Here is a 7,500-nt window from a genome sequence, read left to right on the forward strand (position 1 = left end):
TCTCTCTGTCTCTCTCTTTCTCTCTTGCTCTCTCTCTCTCTCTCTCTCTCTCTTTCTCTCTCTCTCTCTCTCTCTCTCTCTCTCTCTTTCTCTCTCTCTTTCTCTCTCTCTTGATACGCTTTACTCATTTTCTACTTGTATTTTGTTAATATTTTTTTCTTCCATTTTATTTGGTTTTCTTTGTTTTTCTTTCTTCTATCATGAGACCTTTTATACACAATTTGATGGAATTTTGACAGCTTTGATCATTTTAGCATTTTAGAATTTCATACATTTCTCGTAGCAACCATTTTAATAAATTCGTCATTCCACTCATATTTGTATGCTTATTTTTCGTAGTTTATCAATGTGCCTCTTTTTATCTGTTTACCTATCTACTTTCATGAAATTATCTAACAATACATACGTCGATAAACAAAAAAAAAATACGCATTTTTAAATAAACAACTGAGGCAATCAGACAAGCATATAATACGTTCCAATCATCCAGCCCTTTAGAATATTTATTCAATTCGCGTTTGATCTCATGAAACGAATAATTGGCAACTCACCTTATACTCGGGAACACTTTGATTTGCCACGACTCTTCTTTATTCTAATTACCTGACTAATAAATACTCAAATATGTTCTGTATTTCAAAACACTATTATAATGACATTGCTAATACTATTTATTTATTTGTTTTTCTCCCTCTCAAAAGAGACTTAGAGAATCGGAGTGCGCCAGAGTCGAGCGTCGAGTTACCAGTTCGTCCTTTTCTGAGACTGGACGGGGAAACAGTTGCTGTGTCGCCGCACGTATGTAAAGGCGACAGAATGAACGGAGGGGATTAGGGGCCAGACGATAAAGAGTTAAGTCAGGTAAAGAGTCTAAGATTACTTGCACGGGAAATAAACGTGATGAGGAGAGGTCAGTTTTATTGAGTAAAATGAGGTATTTCCTTAATCAGGAGCTGTTTCTCTCTTTCTCTCTCTCTCTCGCTTTTATTTCTATACTTTCAACTTTTATTCATATTTCTTGGAAGAAGTCTTTCGCCATGTTTGGAGATTTTGGTATAATATTTTAGGCCTTAATTAGTAACAAAATATTTGCTCTGACTTTTATTTTACCATCAGCATTTTTCTTTCTTTCTTTGTAAGTTTTTCATTTCTTTGAAAAAAAAAAAAATCAGGTAGTTTTAGTAATTTCTTTTATAACGCATCCTATATGATATGATTTAAAGCCTCCTTCACGTTACCCCATATGGCGTTTTGAACTATCCATCTGGTTCCTTCCCCAGTTAAGCATCGACTTTACGAGCTGAGGTTGGATTCCAAGGCTTAAGGACAGTGGATAATACCCTAATCCCTGTACCCGTTATTGTGTCCAAATGTTTACACCTGTACACCACGTCGCTGGTCACCTGCCCGATGGTATTTTAATCGAGTAACTAATTCATTTTTCCTTTCGAAGTGGAGGACTTCAGTGCAGGGGAAATCGACGCTAAGGTTAATAAGGGAACATCTAAATTTTACGAAAGGAGTGTAAGCCTTCGTATTAAATAATGATAAATAAATAAATAAATAAATAAATAAGTAAATAAAAACAAATAAATAAATAAAAAGTCGAATTTCAACGAGAGATTTGGTATGGACGACCTTACCTCGTTATTATTTTAATGGTCATATATAGTTTGGTTACTTAACCCTTTCTATTACTTTACCGAATGTTAAATTATTTAAGTCATCTTTTAATCGTAATCGCTTTCGCTTGATACCACTTTAACCTTTTTCCTAAAGAGAGACTCCAAAATGTCGGAATCACAATGATCCAAAGTTAAAACAGTACACTACGTCTTGTACTCTTACCGTGTCCAATAATTTCTCTCTTCACTTCACTAAGTTACGAATGATATACAAACACGGACACGGTAGAATCAATTGAACTTCAGCACTGTCTCTGGAATTCCTTTACGTCTAAAGAAATCTCCATCTATTCAGTGTTCTTATCCAGGAAAGAAGGCATACTTCTAATTTAACAAGGAATAATATATATATATATATATATATATATATATATATATATATATATATATATGTATATATATATATATATATATATATATATATATATATATATATATATATATTTTTTTTTTTTTTTTTTTTTTTTTTTTTTTTTTTTTACAAATCTGCCAAATAAAGGAAGAGCTTTGGCAACAAAAAGAGAATTGGGGGTTGCGCACCGCCTCCCCTCCTCTCCCCCTTCCTCCCACTGTTACGCGTCTCGATTAATCGGTAAACAGAAGAATGACGATAATGCGCAGGTATGGAATAATTTTATTTATTCATTCATTTCCATAGAGGGATAAGGATTAGAGAAACACATGCACTATTTCCAAATGCTGTGAGCAAGATTTTTTATTACTTTTTTCTTAATAGGGGAGGTCTGAATAATGTTCTTTTTCAACAGCATAGTTTATTGATTTATACAATATAGATTTATAAATTAGGAGCAACTGTATGGAAATAAACATAGGCTCCAGCATCATTATTCTCATTATCATATCCTCCTAAAGCCAAGTCTTAAAAGAACCCTTCCCTCTTGCACTCGCTGTTATAATGATCTACACAGTCAACACTGCTTGTCCTTCAAAACAGCAATACTGGGAAATAGTCTTCCAATACTGAATTTACTTATTACCAAACACTACCTCTTCCCGATACCTCTAGGGTAGTACTAATACTACCAGTGAGGCTTCTAATGGCACTGGTGCGGAAGAAATAACAGGACCATTATTGATACCACCTCTCACTGTTTATGTACATGAACAAGGGTATCATAGTTCTGTGACAATATTTTGCTGAGAACAGAGGTCATTCATCTTATATCAGTTATCTAGCACAGATCTTGATAACTTATTTTCTTCGCTAAGCCGACTTTTGGCAGTGTGTGTTTGTGTGTGCGTGGTGTATGTGTGTGTGGAGTTTGTGTGTGTGGACGCGCTGTAAAAAATGATAAGTGTGTTTGAACATTTTATCGTAATATGAAGAGTGCTTTTGAATCCATAGACCTTAGTCTATACATATATTACAGTATATAGCATGCAGAAGCTTCTCTCCCACAGACACCTATCCAAATTTTCTCTCGTAACAAAACGATCAGACTTAAACGCTGTAGATCATCACTTCTCACTTGCAGTTACTTATTTATTTATTTATTCATTTATTGTCATTATTATTATTCGTCATATATTTTTTGCCTCACTGTGAACAGCACATTTGGTAATTCTGTGAAAGGAGGAGAAAAGTTATACGGTCAGTGAATTCAGGCGTTTTATCTCTTGAGGAAGATTGATTAGCTCAACTGAAGTGTCTGTTATGTTGGTATCTTGATAATTGGTGCACTGTTGAATGCAGAGTGTTCCGCCAAGCCATATCTTAAGTATCTTGCTATTTTCATTCTCTCTCTTACTCTTTTTCTTTCTCTCTCTATATATATCTCTCTGCCCCTCCCCCATTTCTCTCTTCTTCCTTTTCTCTCTGTCGCACGCACACAGAGGGAGAGGAAGAGGGAGAGAGAAAAAAAGAAAAAGACAGAAAAAAGGAAAGAAAGGAAAACCCTACCTTACTTCAGTAGCTCAAGACCCCGCCAAAAACCGCAGACGCAAAGGAGCCGCCGATGCAGCTCATGACGACGATGAACATGAGAAAGATCATTTTATTCTCCTCTACTGATGTCTTAGTTTCGTCTACGGACTTAAATAAGATTTTTTTTTTTTTTGGGGGGGGGAAATATATTTATAAATTTTGGTATATATCTATATTTATGTTTATTCATATTTTTATATACTTATATGGTATGGTGTGTTTAGAGTAAATTGATCATTCTTGGAGTACATATGCAAAAAAAAAAAAAAAATAAAATAAATAAAAGAAAGTAAATACGCAGAAAACTGCAATTCCTGTCCCATGATTTGCTTCTTGGGAAAAAAAAAGAAAAAAAAAATTATATATATATATATATATATATATATATATATATATATATATATATATATATATATATATAATCCTGGGATAATGCAATAACAATTTATCATGACGCCACACCATGCGATTGACAGAAGGAGAGTCTGAGGTCAAAACCTTTTTTCTTGAAGACAGAAAATATTTGTCCTAGAAGAGAGAAATTTATATTAAAATGCTTTAAACACAAGTAATTCAGCAGTGGCCAGGGAGACCAGAAAGAGAGAGATACCTAAATATTAGAGTTAAAGAAATAAGAAAGAATGAAGGGAGGAATAAATAAGAGTGAGAGAGTGGGTAAATTTGAAAGAAAAAGAACAGGTGATAAATTAAATGAATGACTGAAAGAGACATATGAATAATGCTGTAGGTAGGAGCTGGGAATGAACTTATTGAAACAGAGCCTTTGGTGACGTCAGCAAGCTTTCCCGCGCTTTTCTTCTAATTCGAATTTTTGAAACGACAGTTTAAGGGTTCGCGCCTTTAAAACTAAATTCATTCCATGATGAGATCTATCATTATATACTAAAGAGTAAGTTTTGTAAGAAGAAGAAAACACAGTTACCTATATAGTATCTAAAAGTATCTGTAGAATGTGATAACACATCTATTTATCGAAGTGTGTTACATTATCTGCCTCACAGCGCCTCTTTCTTCAACAGGGCGTAAGTTCCTTTATCTCTAAGCAACGTTGCTATTTGATAGATATCATCTCATCTTCTGGGATACCTTTTATGCCAACAATAAAGAATGATCTCGCCTTATCAACGTCTCTTATGTAGGTGAAGACCTCGATATCTGTCACGTAAATAAACAGCGGGTCTTGTCCCACTTAGATCACGCTCTCTTCTAAATCATCGGATTATTTTTGTAGTTCCTTTCGCTCTTCCTTTTTTTATTATGTCTATTTTAATTTTCCTCTTGGGTTTAAGGACATTGTCTAAAGCAGGGGGGAGACGTTTGCACAAGTCTCTTCCGGAAATCTTGATGCCAGTGACGTAATTCGTATTCTGTGCTTGGTATCGAGAGGTGCAAAATTATTCGTTTGCTAGAGCGTTCTTGGCACGCATCTCCTGCAGTTTCGTTGATAATTCAGCAGTCGATTTAGCATGTATGTGGGTAGAATCCTCACCTGATTGCTGACTGAAAGGATCAGCCAGTCTGTATAACCGCCTGAGCTCCACTAGAGAGTTCAGTAGACTTTTCCACAATATTTTCAGTTGCTTCATTTTGCGTTGAGATCGACCAGTCAGCAGCGAGCTGAATAGATGCAAATCCTGGTAATGTCTTGGTCGAAACAACAATTATGTCTGTAGATGATTCAGTGCGTTGTTTTTTTTTTTTAGTAGAAAGATGCGTCGATTCTGCAGTTGAGTTCCCAGTGGATGATCGAGGTTGACTGAGATGATGGGTCGTTGGAATGCTGAATAAGTAGATTTGTCAATAATTGGACTAATACTGGAGCGGGCGATTTGTTGGTTATGTAAGTAGTTGTTTTAGTAGAAAGTAGAAATATTGCTTAATTAGGTAGATTAGATGGCTTGGTAGATAAGTGGGTAAGTGGTTTAGAAGGCTGAGAAGACAATTCAGCAGAGGGTGATGACTCAGCAGTAGGATGAGGGGATAAGTCAATAGAAGTGGATGATTCAGCAGAAAAAAAGTGGATGATACAACAGGGGGAAAAGTGGATGATTCAACCGGAGGAAAAGTTGATAATTCAGCAGGAGGAAAAGTGGATGATTCAACAGGAGGAAAAGTGGATGATTCAACCGGAGGAAAAGTGGATGATTCAACAGGAGGAAAAGTGGATGATTCAGCAGGAGGAAAAGTGGATGATTCACTGAGGAGTGGATGATTCACTGGATAACTAAGTGGATACTTCGGAAGTAGTAAGATACGTAGATATTTTAGTAGGAAAATCAGTAGAATATTTAGTGAAGGAAAAAGTGGCCGTATCAGCCTTGAATTGACGCAGTCGATGAATCACCAGATAACTCAACTGAAGTTTCAGTGGAAGGTGGAGCGGGTGACGCACGTGGAATCTCAGTAGATAAGGTGGTTGACGAGAGAGGCGCTGGGTTTGTAGTTGCAGAGTTGATCAGGTTCAGCAGACGAATGGCTAAAAGGCTAATCTCCTCCAGCTTGCTTTCGATGTCGACGAGGGTGCCATCCTCCCCAGTCCCTTGGAGGAAATAATGTTAGTTGTGATATCTTTAACTTGAGTGTCTGTCTATCTCTCTCTCTCTCTCTCTCTCTCTCTCTCTCTCTCTCACTCTCTCTCTCTCTCTCTTTCTCTCTCTCTATCTCTCTTTCTCTCTCTACCTCCCTCCCTCTCCCTCCCTTTCTCTCTCTCTCTCTCTCTCTCTCTCTCTCTTGAGTGTCTATCTATTCTCTCTCTCTCTTTCACCATCCCCCCCCCCACTCTCTCTCCTTTCGCTCGCTCGCTCGCTCGCACACTCTTATTCTCTCTCTCGTTCTGTCTATCTGTCTTTCGAACTATGTATTTGTCTATGTATCTTTTTAAGTTGTCTGCCTTTCTGTTTATGTGTCAATCTATCTTTCTATCTATTTCTCTATTTTTCTTTTTTCTTTCTTTCTGTTTATCTGTATCTGTCTTGCCCCCCCCCCCCTCTCTCTCTCTCTCTCTCTCTCTCTCTCTCTCTCTCCCCCCTCCCTCCCTCCCTTTCTCTCTCTCTCTCTCTCTCTCTCTCTCTCTCTCTCTCTCTCTCTCTCTCATTTTCAAAAATCAGCATCAATAAAACTATCTATATCAAAATGCTTATCAGATTATTTCCTTATCTGCCTCTTTTAATTACAACATTACAATTATCAGCGCCGACTGCAGTGCTTGTGAAAGATCAACAAATGTTTCCATATACTCGACAATAGACTAACTTTTCTTTCTTTCTTTATCCAAACGTCCCATGTTAAGATATTTGATTTTTTTATTTTTTTTTTTATTATTATTATTATTTAAAAAGAAGGAAAAAAGGAACTTCATCTTTTCAGGTCCTTCGCTGGTTAAAAATTGTTGAATGTTTGAGAGGTTGGGTGACTCAGGTTAACCGATACAGGTTGATTGATACAGGTCGACTGACTCAAGTTAACTGACACCAGTTGACTAACGTAGGTTGATTGATACAGGTCGACTGACTCAAGTTAACTGACACCAGTTGACTAACGTAGGTTGATTGATATAGATCGACTGACTCAAGTTAACTGACATTAGTTGATTAACGTAGGTTGACTGACACAGGTTGATTGATACAGGTTGACTGACACAACTTAACACACAGGATGACTCTCATTCAGTTAACCGACACAGGTTGACAATTACAGGATGACTGACACATATTAACTGACCAGAATGATTGGCAACCTATTAATCGACACAGGTTAACTGACACCGTTTCACTGGCATAGGGTGTCTGGCACAAAGTGATTGACACCCAGTTAACCGACACAAGTTGAGTATATTAATATGTTTTGAGG

General features: G+C 36.7%; 1 long non-coding RNA gene across 1 annotated transcript in view; it reads left to right on the plus strand.

Annotated features, from left to right (window-relative positions):
• The window catches only part of LOC119597159, a 4,165-nt gene extending 2,997 nt beyond the window's left edge, over nucleotides 1-1,168 (plus strand). The window contains exon 2 of the long non-coding RNA XR_005230807.1: nucleotides 702-1,168. This is a non-coding gene — a long non-coding RNA (uncharacterized LOC119597159). The remainder of the gene's footprint in view (nucleotides 1-701) is intronic.
• Nucleotides 1,169-7,500: the final 6,332 nt, after the last annotated feature.

This window comes from Penaeus monodon, chromosome 3 (genome assembly GCF_015228065.2).
Source record: "Penaeus monodon isolate SGIC_2016 chromosome 3, NSTDA_Pmon_1, whole genome shotgun sequence".
Taxonomy (NCBI): domain Eukaryota; kingdom Metazoa; phylum Arthropoda; class Malacostraca; order Decapoda; family Penaeidae; genus Penaeus; species Penaeus monodon.